The sequence below is a fragment of the Schistocerca cancellata genome, chromosome 10 (assembly GCF_023864275.1).
Source record: "Schistocerca cancellata isolate TAMUIC-IGC-003103 chromosome 10, iqSchCanc2.1, whole genome shotgun sequence".
Lineage (NCBI taxonomy): Eukaryota > Metazoa > Arthropoda > Insecta > Orthoptera > Acrididae > Schistocerca > Schistocerca cancellata.
In genome coordinates, this window is record NC_064635.1 from 32,106,468 (window position 1) to 32,120,409 (window position 13,942).

Genomic DNA, 13,942 nt, shown 5'->3' on the forward strand with positions numbered 1-13,942 from the left:
CGGCAGGTAGCAGCACTGTTCAGGGCAAAAAATCTGCAGTTGCCGCTTTTCCTACCCTGGCCACTTAACTGCTGTCTTCCACTACTAACACGTGTTTTGATGTGTGTTTCTTTTTTGACAGAAACCAGTGCTGTGTTCGCGCATCGAACCTATGAAGTCTGTGTGCAAAGGCGACCGCGGTGGGCCTCTCGTCCTCAACAGGACGGTGTACGGCTTCATCAGGGACCGCGAGCTCGAGAACCCCAACGACACCCTCTGCGGCGCTCCCGTCAAGTACAGCACCTTCTGGTTCGCCGGTGGCTACGCCGAATGGATCTATTTCGTCACGGGCAGGCCTCCCGATGATGACAGTCCACTGCACGAGCCGACCCCTCCAGTGGCAGCCTTCCGGCGCAGTCCGGCGGCCGCCGTGCTGGCTGGAGCCTGCTGGACACTCCAGTACCTGATCAGCTGCTCAATAAATCTCCTCTTGTCTCACTGACTTGCCGTGCAACCATTCACTCACTCCGAGTTAACCTGCTCACCACAAATGCGAGCTGTAGCCTCACAGTTTTACGAGGAGCGTTCAATAAGTAAAGCAACACATTTTTTCTCGACCAGTTTCGATTGAGAGAATGCAGAATTCGTTGTGGGACAGCGTGGAATAGCCCCGCTTTAGCCCCTTTAGATTCACGAAGTTCCGATAGATGGCGACGCTATATGTAGCCTTCAAAATGGCATCTGTAACAGATACGTTCCAAGCAGAGAGCTGTCACTGAGTTTCTTCTGTTGGAAAACCAGACAATTGCAGATATTCATTGCCACTTGCACTGTGTCTATGGAGACCTGCAAATGAACAAAATCATGGTGAATCGCTGGGGGAGGCGTCTGTCATCCTCGCAACAAAGTCGTCCAAACCTGCCCAATCTCCCGCACACAGCTGTGACTCCTGAAATGTCGGAAAGTGCGAACACTCCCATTCGTGGTGATCGACGGATCACAAACACCTCGCTGCTCGACTAGGCGTCTGTCGATACTGCTGACACACTCGACCACCAGTTGGGGTACTCAAAGGTATGTGCCTGCTGGGTTTGGCGCTGCCTAACAGAAGATCGTAAAGAGCAAAGATGGACCATCTGAGCGGAGTAACTTGCGCGTTACGTGACTGATAGCGACAATTTTTTGTCGAGCATGGCCACAGGTGATGAAACATAGGTTAATCACTTCGAATCGGAACAAAACAGCAATCCATGGAGCGGCGCCAAAAAATCCCAGCTCCATGGCCATTGTTAGATCTTCACAGCTGAGCTATTTGCCCTCTATCAGGCTGTTCTTTACATCCGCCGCCACCGACATTCTGCTTACGTCATCTGCTCTGATTCCCTGAGCGCCATCCAGAGCCTCAGTGATCCGTATCCGGTTCACCCTCTCGTCCACCGGATCCAACGCTCTCTTCAGCAGCTGGCTGACGACGGTTCTCCGGTTACCTTTATGTGGGTTCCTGGCCATGTCGGTATCCCTGGGAACGAAGCTGGAGATGCGGCGGCGAAGGCTGCGGTCCTCCAGCCTCGGACAGCTTCCTGTTGTGTGCCTTCATCTGATTGTAGCAGGGTCATTTTTCAGCGCATTTTATCGCTGTGGCATGCCGATTGGGCTACACTTAACCGAAAACAAGCTTCGGGCCTTGAAACCACTCCCCACGGCTTGGACGACCTCTTCACGCCCTTCTCGGCGGGAGGAGGTCGTTTTGGCGCGGTTACGGATTGGACACTGCCGGTTCAGCCATCGCCATCTGCTGACGGCTGCGCTGGCGCCATTCTCCTCATGTGGGCAATTGCTGACAGTACGCCACATTTTAACGTCCTGTCCGGATTTTAATACACTGCGCATTGATCTTGGCCTGCCACGTACTCTGAATGACATTTTAGCGGATGACCCAGGAGCAGCTGCTCACGTTCTTCGTTTTATCCACTTGACAAACCTGTCTAAGGACATTTGATTATGCTGTTTTGTTTTAATCCCTTGCCTGTTAATGTGCCTTTTACAGTGTTGTCCTTTTTAGCTGCTGTTTTAACCTTGTGCCTCGCAGTGAATTCATAACTTAGTCTGGGCGCTAATGACCACTGTATTTGTGCGCCCTAAAAAAAAAAAAAACCAACCCCTCTCCCCTCCCCCCCCCCCCCCGGAAAAAGTTTAAAGCCGCACCGTTAGCTAGTAAACTCAAGGTTATGGTCTTCTGGGAGTCTGAATGGGTTAATTTGTTTTATGTCCTACCTCTTCCTAACTGAAGAAATGACTTCAGCGTGTTCGTTGTCACAAAAATGCAAACGTCCTTCTCTTTCTCCATGACAACTCAGGGCCTCACGAAAGACTGTGGCCTGTCCCGCCGGAGGTCCGAGTCTTCCTTCGGGCATGTGTGTGCTGTTCTTAGCATAAGTTAGTTTAAGTAGTGTGTAAGTCTGTGGACTGATGACCTAAGCAGTTTGATCCCTTAGGAATTCACACACACAAAAGACTATGCACCCGAGAGGAGCTTACAAAACTTCATTCGATTGTTCTTCCACATCCATGCCACAGCCCGGCTCTGGCAAAAACTTCATTGGATTGTTCTTCCTCATCTACCCCACAGCCCGGATCTTGCCAAACTTCATTGGACTGTCCTTCCTCATCCACCTTCCCACTTTCATCTTTTCGCACCTATGAAGGACGCACTCTACAGGAGGCAATACTTGGATGATGGGAAGGTTACTGATGAAGCAGTAATTTGGCTTCGACGTTTACCAGCAGAGTGGTAACAGGCGGGCATACAGACCCGTCCAGTAAGCCGGTGTAAGGCCCTCGCTTTGCACAGAATTTACGCTGTAAAATAGGCTTTTGTAGCCAAAGGAGCGGGGAATAGTTTGTTGTATTGAAATCATGAATAAAACGAACGTGCTTTCAGAAAAAAGTCTTGCATTACATATTCAACGCCTCTCGTAATTACCACCTCGAAAAAAATAAATTTACACAGTTGAATTTTTGTTTGTTTAGAGCATACATGGGCAACTTTTGGGGGCCTGATTCATGTATGTACTTATGTTCCTGGGCCACCTCATCATGAGACGCGAAAACTTCGCTCCTAGTTCATAAAGTGAAAATTATTGCGTCCGAGACGTTAATATTCATCGGGTAACGCACTGATATGAATCGCACCCCTTTCACGACCGCCCACTCTCAGAAATTATGCTTCAAAACACCCTTTTTTAAAAGTACATAATTTCATGTTCACCACATCTTGAGATGTATATATTTATTTGCATATGGTGAATATTGTTTCTGTACTTACGACGTATTAAAATAACTGTTAAAACTTCCGTTGCAAAATCCTGCAAGATCGTTAGTAAAGAAGCATGGTTTACGACTGGTATATAAATGTAACATGTGAAGGTGCGATGCCAGGCTTCTTGAAATGTCACCATGGAGCAATAAACGTCTATAAATGCTACGTATATATATATAAAACAATGTCCTGACTGACTGACCCTCTTTGGCCAGCCTAAACCGCTAAGGATAGAAACGTGAAATCTTGGAGGGGTCGTAATCTTATACTGTGGGCGTCGTTAAAGATGGGATTTTTCGAAATTCCATCCTCTGAGTGGGTGAAACAGCGGGTGGACGGTTTATCGAAACTATGCCGGTGTTAAAGCAATTTTGAAGGTAGACCTACGAAAATCAGTAATTGATTCCTCGGTAAGAAACAAAGAAACACATGTTTCAGTATTTTTGGAAATTTAACCCCTATGGGGTTAAATGTTTTCTTGAAAATAGATTACTATTAAAGAACTACTAAAGGATTTTTAAAGCTTCATCTCTGAAATATGGTATTTGACTTCTTGGTCGAAAATAAAAAATACATGTTTACAATTTTTGTAAATTCTGCCGCTAAGGTGGTGAAATAGGGCATCAAATTTTTAAGAAATTATTTTATTATGAAAGTATTGTTAATGCTAAAACTATGAAAATTGGTATTCCACTCTTGGTTAGATATAAAGAAATACGCTGAAGAGCCAAAAAAACTGGTACACCTGCCTAACATCGTGTAGTGTCCCCGCGAGCACGCAAAACTGCCGCAACACGACGTACATGGACTCGACTAATGTCTAAAGTAGTGCTGGAGGGAACTGACGCCTTGAATCCTGGAAGGCTGTCCATAAATCCGTATGAGTACGAGGGAGTGGAGATCTCTTCTGAACAGCACGTTGCAAGGCATCCCAGATATGCTCAATAATCTTCATGTATGAGGTGATTGGTGGCCAGCGGAAGCGTTTAAACTCAGAAGAGTGTCCCTGGAGCCACTCTGTAGCAAATTCTGGACGTGTGGGTTGTCGCATTGTATTGCTGGAATTGCCCAAGTCCGTCGGATCGTACAATGGACATGAATGAATGCAGGTGATCAGACAGGATACTTACGCGTCACCTGTCAGAGTCGTATCTACACGTATCAGCGTTCCAATGTCACTCTAACTGCACACGCCACACACCATTACGTAGTCTCCAACAGCTTGGACAGTCCCCTGCTGACATGCAGGGTCCATGGATTCATGAGGTTGTCTTCATACCCGTACACGTCCATCCGCTCGATACAATTTGAAACGAGACTCGTCAGACCGGGCAACATGTTTCCAGTCATCAACAGTCCAATGTCGATGTTAACGAGCGCTGGCGAGGCATGAAGCTTTGAGTAGTGCAGTCATGACGGGTACACGGCTCCGAAATCCCATATCAATGATGTTTCGTTGAATGGTTCGCACGCTGACACTTGTTGATGGTCCAGTACTGAAATCTGTAGCAATTTGTGGAATGGCTGCACTTCTGTCACGTTGAACGATTCTCTTCAGTCGTCGTTGGTCCCGTTCTTGGAAGATGTTTTTCCGGCCGCAGCGATGTCGGAAATTTGTTTTACCGAATTCCTGATATTCACGGTACGCTCGTGAAATGATCCTACGGAAAACACTTCATCGCTGCCTCGGAGATGCTGTGTCCCATCGCTCGTGCACCATTCAAACCCACTTCAACCTTGATGACCTGCCATTGTAGCGGAAGTAACCGACGTAACAACTGCGCCAGAGACTTGTCATATATAGGTGTTGCCGACCGCAGGGTCGTGTTGTGGCATGCATAAACCATTTTCTTTGCGCTTCAGTGTATTTTTTATAACGGAAGTCTCTATTATATGTGTTGTTGTTGTTGTTGTCTTCAGTCCTGAGACTGGTTTGATGCAGCTCTCCATGCTACCCTATCCTGTGCAAGCTTCCTTATCTCCCATTACTTACTGCAGCCTACATCCTTCTGAATCTGCTTAGTGTATTCATCTCTTGGTCTCCCTCTACGATTTTTACCCTCCACGCTGCCCTCAAATGCTAAATTTGTGATCCCTTGATGCCTCAGAACATGTCCTATCAACCAGTCCCTTCTTCCTGTCAAGTTGTGCCACAAATTCCTCTTCTCCCCAATTCTATTCAATACCTCCTCATTAGTTATATGATCTACCCATCTAATCTTCAGCATTCTTCTGTAGCACCACTTTTCGAAAACTTCTATTCTCTTCTTGTCTAAACTATTTATCGTCCATGTTTCACTTCCATATATGCCTACACTCAAAACAAATACTTTGAGAAACGACTTCCTGACAGTTAAATCTATAGTCGATGTTAAAAAATTTCTCTTCTTCAGAAACGCTTTCCTTGCCATTGTCCGTCTACATTTTATATCCTCTCTACTTCGACCATCATCAGTTATTTTTCTCCCCAAATAGCAAAACTCCTTCACTACTTTAAGTGTCTCATTTCCTAATGTAATTCCTTCAGCATCACCCGACTTAATTCGACTACATTCCATTATCTTCGTTTTGCTTTTGTTGATGTTCATCTTATATCCTCCTTTCAAGACACTATCCATTCCGTTCAACTGCTCTTCCAGGTCCTTTGCTGTCTCTGACAGAATTACAATGTCATCGGCAAACCTCAGTTTTTACTTCTTCTCCATGGATTTTAATACCTACTCCGTATTTTTCTTTTGTTTCCTTTACTGCCTGCTCAATATACAGATTGAATAACATCGGGGAGAGGCTACAACCCTGTCTCACTCCCTTCCCAACCGCTGCTTCCCTTTCATGCCCCTCGACTCTAATAACTGCCATCTGGTTTCTGTACAAATTGTAAATAGCCTTTCGCTCCCTGTATTTTACCCCTGCTACCTTTAGAATTTGAAAGAGAGTATTCCAGTCAACATTGTCAAAAGGTTTCTTTAAGTCCACAAATGCTAGAAATGTAGGTTTGCCTTCCCTTAATCTATTATATGTATCAATTATATTCATTAAATTTGTGGAAAAACACTACGAACTTATGTACCAACGCTATACTAAAGCCAAACTGGAAAAACACGAAGTTTCACTTGTCTGGACCGTGACCTGCTACGCCCAAGGCGAGCCGAGCGCCGCCGAAATAAACGAAAATGTGTCCCGGGCGGAGTACAACGCTGACGTATCGCTATCGCTCCCATGAATTTCTTCTGCAGGCCTGACTGAAACCAGTCGAGGGGCGGTCCCGAGCCTCGGGCAGCTGGTTGCCCACCCGGCGTTTACCGTGTAGCGCCGCCACTATTTTTCTGCTGTTGGGTAGTGCAAAAAATAGCAGTCAGCCGTAGCAATTATTGAAGAAGCCATAAGCAAAGCATCGACATGCCTGTTGCAGCAACAGGGCCGTTTACGCATTACTACAGTGTGTTCATCCTGAGATATATGAAGATAGCAACTGTCCTCGAAAGAACAGATACCATTGACGACCGTGCAGCTTCTCTAGAATAAATGGTTATTAGCTGAAACCCTCAGCTGCCGACAGGTGTTCTTGATATACGTCGATGGGGACAGCTGAAAGTGAGTGCCCCGACCGGGACTCGAACCCGGGACCTCCTGCTTACATGGCAGACGCTCTACCCATCTGAGCCAGCGAGGACACAGAGGAATAGGGCGGCTGTAGGGACTTATCCCTTGCACGTTCCCCGTGAGACATTCCCAACTGTCCACAGTCTACATATGTAATGTATCTACATCTATATTTACATCCATACTCCGTAAGCCAACTGACGGTGTATGGTGGAGGGTATTTTGAGTACCTCTATCGGTTGTCCCTTCTATTCCAGTCTCGTAGTGTCCGTGGAAGGAAAGATTGTCGGTATGCCTCTGTGTGGGCTCTAATCTCTCTGATTTTATCCTCATGGTTTCTTCGCGAGATATACGTAGGAAGGAGCAATATACTGCTTGACTCCTCGGTGAAGGTATGTTCTCGAAACTTCGACAAAAGCCCCTAACGATCTACTGAGCGTCTCTCTTGCAGAGTCTTCCACTGCAGTTTATCTATCATTTCCGTAACGCTTTGGCGATTACTAAATGATCCTGCAACGAAGCGCGCTGCTCTCCGTTGGATCTTCTCTATCTCTTCTATCAACCCTATCTGGTACGGATCCCACACCGGTGAGCAGAATTCAAGCAGTGGGCGAACAAGCGTACTGTAGCCTACTTCCTTTGTTTTCGGATTGTATTTCCTTAGGATTCTTCCAATGACTCTCAGTCTAGCATCTGCTTTACCAACTATTAGTTTTATATGGTCATACCCTTTTAAATCACTCCTAATGCCTACTCCCAGATAATTTATGGAATTAACTGCTTCCAGTTGCTGACCTGCTATATTGTAGCTAAATGATAAAGGATCTTTCTTGTTATGTATTGTTATGTATTCGCAGCACATTGCACTTGTCTACATCGCGATTAAATTGCCATTCCCTGCACCATGTGTCAATTCGTTGCAGATCCTCCTGCATTTCAGTACAATTTTCCATTGTTACAACCTCTCGATATACTACAGCATCATCCGCAAAAAGCCTCAGTGAACTTCCGATGTTATCCACAAGGTCATTTATGTATATTGTGAATAGCAACGGTCCTACGACACTCCCCTGCGGCACACCTGAAATCACTCTTACTTCGGAAGACTTCTCTCCATTGAGAATGACATGCTGCGTTCTGTTATCTAGGAGCTCTTCAATCCAATCACACAATTGGTCTGATAGTCCATATGCTCTTACTTTGTTTATTAAACGACTATAGGGAACTAATGTACCTAATAGATATTTGCCTATCCACTCATTACTCGGGCCAACTTAGGTGACGATTCTCGTAAGAGTTCGGGCAACCTGTGCGCATTCGCACAGACGAAGGTCAATGGCCGGGTAGCCTTTAACTATATATGAAGATAGTAACTGTTCTCGAAAGAACAGATACCATTGATGACCGTGCAGCTTCTCGAGAATAAATGATAATTAATTGGAAGCCTCAGCTGCCGACAGATGTTGTTGATATACCTACGTACATTACATATGTAGATTGTGGACAGTTGGGAATGTGGGTCTCACGGGGAACGTGGAAGGGGTAAGTCCTTGCAGTCGCGCTATTCCCCTGTGTCCTCGGTAGTTCAGAAGGGTAGAGCGTCTGCCATTTAAGCAGGAGATCTCGGGTTCGAGTCCCTGTCGGGGCACACACCTTCAGCTGTCCCCATAGAGGTATATCAAGAACACCTGTCGGCAGCTGAGGGTTTCAGTTAATTGTCATTGATCCCAAGAATAACATTAGACCACGTGTTCTTCCGCGTTGGCTTGAATTTCATTGGATTTCGTTCCACGTGGACCGGAAGCCAAGCTGTGAGCGGTACAGTCAAGTGCGATCTTAAGGATGCGTCTTCTGCTGTGTTTCACGCACATACAGGGTGAAAAGTATTTAAACCGACAAACTCTGGGAGGTTGTAGGGGACATCAAAACAAATATTTTTCCCTACTGTCAATTTTTCCTATGAGGAGTATTTAAACCGGTAGAGGAAGATTTCTCTGGCGGCAAATTAGTTAAACCAACAAACACTTTTCCATTTTTTAATGACCAAGAGACAACACATTAACGCAACCCAATTTCAATTACAGTAGATTTTTAAAAAATTCCTCCATTGACACGTAAACAAAGGTTGCGCCGTCGGATCATGTTCTGTCTGACACGGGCAAAAACCCCAGGCGTATCCTGAATTGTTCCTGCTGCTGATACTACTATCCAGGCAACCAGATCCTCTTCTGATGCAACAGAAGTTGCGTAAACAAGGTTGCGCCCCTATCCCCAGAGGGGACATGTCTGGGGATCGAGCAGGCCATGGTACAGGACCGCCTCTGCCAATCCACGTTTCTGGGAACTGCCGGTCCAGGAATCGACGCATACGACGACTGAATTGTGCCGGCGCCCCGTCATGTTGGAACCACGTGCGTTGTCTTGTAGGGAGCGGGACGTCTTCCAGCAATTGTGGCAATGCTCTGGCGAGAAAATTGTAATAGTGCCTGCCATTTAATGGCCTAGGTAGCAGATACGGCCCAATTTAACAGTCCCCAACAACACCGACCCACACATTAACGAAGAACCGCACTTGATGGGCGCTAATAACTGTGGCATGTGGGTTATATTCACTCCAAACATGCGAACTGTGCGTGTTGAAGACTCCATCACTCTCAAACGTTGCTTCATCGGTGAACAACACAGAGGATGGAAATGTAGGATGCATTTCACACTGTTCCGGGTACCACTGCGAAAACTGTGCTCTGAGTGGATAATCAACTGGTTCTAGGTTGTGGACACGCTGCAAGTAAAATGGACGTAACAATTGTTCTCGAAGGACTGTTCTTACATTCGTCTTACGTACTCAACGACAACTTCCAATCCGGAGGTGAAGTCTAGAATAGTATAGGTTCGCAACAGTACAGTGCCTAACTGTCCTAACTATAAACTCTCGCGGTAGCGTTCTCGCTTCCCACGCCCGGGTTCCCGGGTTCGATTCCCGGCGGGGTCAGGGATTTTCTCTGCCTCGTGATGGCTGGGTGTTGTGTGCTGTCCTTAGGTTAGTTAGGTTTAAGTAGTTCTAAGTTCTAGGGGACTTATGACCGCAGCAGTTGAGTCCCATAGTGCTCAGAGCCATTTTTTATAAACTCTCTTGAGAGCAAAAACAGCAAGTCCGTCTGTACCAACAAAAGCTGACACCGAGCGACAGTCACACATAGGTGCTCACAACGGAGGACCTCGTCTCTCCAGCGCTGGCTTCCCAGCAAGGCTCGGCTCCACACCCTCGTAATTCCGAAAACGAATCATATTCCCGAAACCACGGAATATTCTCCTCTCTTCAGATTCTTACGAAAGCTGACCAACCATATTTTATTCTTTTGACGTTCAGCGTGGAAAGTTTGCAAGGAAAAACCTATACTCGTAGAATGGTACGCTTCTGAGTAAAAATCCTTGGAAATAACCCAGCCTGTGTGGTTTCCGAGGTACCGCTTCTTCGTTCCTCTCACCTGCGTCCAAGATTTGCAGACTTCCCGGTTATCTATCCGGTCCTCCTACAATTGCGGCTGGCCGTCACCCTACTGTGCTCCAGAGCTCAGATGTCATGACGTCCGTCTAGCTACTTCCTGTTTTTAAGCAGGACCAATCCCTGTGCGGGCCTTCCACCCAGAGCTTGAGTTCTGCCTGCCGTTTCACCTCTACTAGTATAGGCAATCATCATTACGCCGTTCTGATAATAAAGACAATCCGTCACCTTTCATGCAATAAGCGTTAACAATTATTTACAAGGCGTACGTGACAATGTCAGTCTTCTTTAAATATTCATATATACGATGTACAACCTATCGAATGGTACCTAATTGTGGTTGTAGTTCACGGCAAAGTATGGGGATGAGTGCTCGTAAGGTGCGAAATTATAGGCACCTTACACAAGTACAAGTTGTGACGCAGGAACGACAGCGTATGGAAGTTTGGTTCTGGCCGTGAGTCGCGGTTGAGGGGACCGCTCGCGTAAAGAGGAAAAACTGGGCTGGAGTACCGCTCCGACACAAATTTTCGTTGTCGTTATTCCCTTATACAGCTGGTGGTTGTCCGTATTTGCAACTGCAAATACGGTTCAAGTAAGCTGTAGAAGTTTCGCTTGGAAGCCTTTACACATCCCCCGCACTGCCCCTATCTCTGTCCATGCAGTTTCTATACTTTTGGAGCCACGAAGAAAGACATTCGCGACCGTCTATTTGCTTCGGACGAAGAGGTGCACGCTTGGGTACAGTCGAGGTTCCGCAGGCAACCGCAAACATTTTTCCATGGCGGCACTGGCCATTTTGTCTGACAGAGAGACAAATGTATTAAGAGCTACGGCGATTACTTTAGAAACAATAACCAGTTTACGTACTTTCTTCCATCTCTCTCTTTACCATTTGATTGACGCTTATATATTACCCGTATTCTGCTTTGTTTTAAACTTTTCGTCAAAACTGTGTCCAAACACGTGGTGTCATCATGACGCTATCAGAAGAAATTAAAAAGGAAGCGGGAGAAATGTTAGACTCGAACGTGTGTGGTGTAAGTGACGATCCAGATGACTCACAAACGGAAAGAAAACCGGATCAACAGGACTGGGTAAGTTTACTCTTTGCCAGAATGGGACAAATGCAGTCCGAATTAACAATGGCAATGAATTCAAATAGTGAATTCCTAGAATGGAATATAAATGCATCCAGTGAGTCGCTAGAAGCGAAATTAAACTTAACTAGTGAATCGCTGGAAGCAAAAATGAAAAGCAACGGTGATGTACTGAAAGAAGAGATCTCAAATTTAAAACTTCAATTAGGAGAAAGTTTGAAGGGCGTGAACTCCAAAATTGAAGCTATAGAAAATAAGTTTGTGACCTTAGAAAATAAGTTGGCCACAGTTACCTCAAGTCAAGGGAAGGAGATTGAAAGGTTAACTGCAGCTCAAAGAACTGTGGAGGAGAGGGTTGACAAATTAAGTCTAGATACAGAATCAAAAGTTAACTCCTTAGATGCTGAGTTAAATAAGATACAAGAGTCTGTAACATGTAATTTAAGTGTAGTAGACAAGAGATTCACTGTAATTCAAGATAATTTTGTGTCTAGAAATTTATGTATGAATGGTGCAGCTCCACATGCTGCAAGACAGCTTCCTCAAATTGCAGCGTTCTTACCGTGCGACGGCGTCCCTGTCAAGGTAATCTGCTAAATGACCCGGTCTCATGCAGATGTTGGTACACAGCAGCAAAGGTCGTATGATGCGGGATACGGCGATTAGGATATTGTTGTTGATAAACCTGCTGTGCAGCTCGTCCGTTGTGGTGCGCTACGTAGTACGCACCAACCATATCAGTGTACTCACTCCAGGCGTATCGCTCCATTAGTAAACAGAGACAAGGCACTACTACACTGGTGGACAGCAGTTGCCTACAACTGAAGAGCGTAATACGCCCTCTAACAACTGAAGATCGTAATACGGCCTCCAGCGGTTTAAATAATCCTCATAGGAAAAAATGACATTAGGGAAAAATATTTGTTTTGATATCCCCTACAACCTCCCAGAGTTTGTCGGTTTAAATACTTTTCACCCTGTAGACTGAGCGATAATGCAGGACAACAGCTTTAACGTCGCACTGGCCAGCCAACTGGTGCAACTAATCAGCAATGATGTGAGCAGTTGCAGTTCAGACGTAAAACAAGAAAATCATACGAACAGTATAGCTTCGAATGTCATATAATTTTTAAAGCGAATGAAGTAATATTCGGCAAAACACAGCTATCACATGCTTGTTAGGTGAACAGACGTAAGGCATAAAATGCTCTCGTTCCCACGCAACGCAGTATTCCAGTTGCAAACAAGAGAAATGAGAATTCCTGACTTAAACACAGGGTAATTTTTATGAGCGAACTGTGTGTGATGCAAAAACATACTGCAGGGGTTTCGCCATATTGCTGATACTGACGCCACTGAAGCTATAAATTACAGTCAATCGTCTGGTAATGTCTTAGCTCCTTCCTTATCCGATTCCCAGAAGTGCATTTCAGTTCTGGAACTGCCATCCGCTACGCTGATAACGAGTCGGTCAGCAACAGAATCCACGAAGCCACCCAGGCGCCGCATTTTCTCCTTTTCTGACGTGCCGTTCTATATCCCACCACCGTTGGGCAGTGACATGAGAAAAAGCTGCCTGCTTTAGTTCCAGTGCGTCTGGCAGCTTAATAGTCTTTTTATTTCCCGCGACAACCCGTACTTTGTTGGGTTCACATTGTAGCGGTACAGTGGAAAACATAAAGATGCGGCATTTGTATGGTGTGCTCGACGCAGAGAAAATGATTGCATTCCGTAACATATCACACTGTTTCGTGTGAGGCTACATCTGTGGAATAAAACAACGGTGATTGCATTCCGTGACATATCACACTGTTTCGTGTGAGGGTATATCTGTGGTATAAAACAATGGATAAGGTACAAATAAGGAGAATCTGGTATTTCATTTTTGCCTTAAAATTAAAGTGTTATATTTTCTTAATTTAAGAAAGCTTTATTGCACTACTGGCCGTTAAAATTGCTACACCAAGAAGTAAAGAGTTTCTGAAGAAGAGAAATTTGTTAACATTGAGTGCAGATTTAAGTGTCAGGAAGTATTTGTATGGAGTGTAGCCATGTATGGAAGTGAAACATGGACGATAAATAGTTTGGACAAGAAGAGAACAGAAGCTTTCGAAATGTGGTGCTACAGAAGAATGCTGAAGATTAGACGGGTAGATCACATAACTAATGAAAAGGTATTGAATAGAATTGGGGAGAAGAGGAGTTTGTGGCACAACTTGACTAGAAGAAGGGATCGGTTGGTAGGATGTGTTCTGAGGCATCAAGGGATCACCAATTCAGTATTGGAGGGCAGCGTGTAAGATAAAAATCGTAGAGGGTCTCGCGTAACTTCGGCCGTCGTAATTTAATATATATATTATTGTTACTATTATTATTTTTTGATTGTTGCCGACTTACGTGGTGGGCCTTAATAAAAGTGATATTCCATTTAATTGT

The 13,942-nt window shown here is 45.2% G+C and overlaps 1 non-coding gene across 1 annotated transcript; it reads right to left on the reverse strand.

The window, feature by feature from the left end:
* Window positions 1-6,897: 6,897 nt before the first annotated feature.
* Trnat-ugu (transfer RNA threonine (anticodon UGU)) lies at window positions 6,898-6,971 on the reverse strand. Its single transcript has one exon. It is a non-coding gene; the product is annotated as a tRNA-Thr (tRNA).
* Window positions 6,972-13,942: the final 6,971 nt, after the last annotated feature.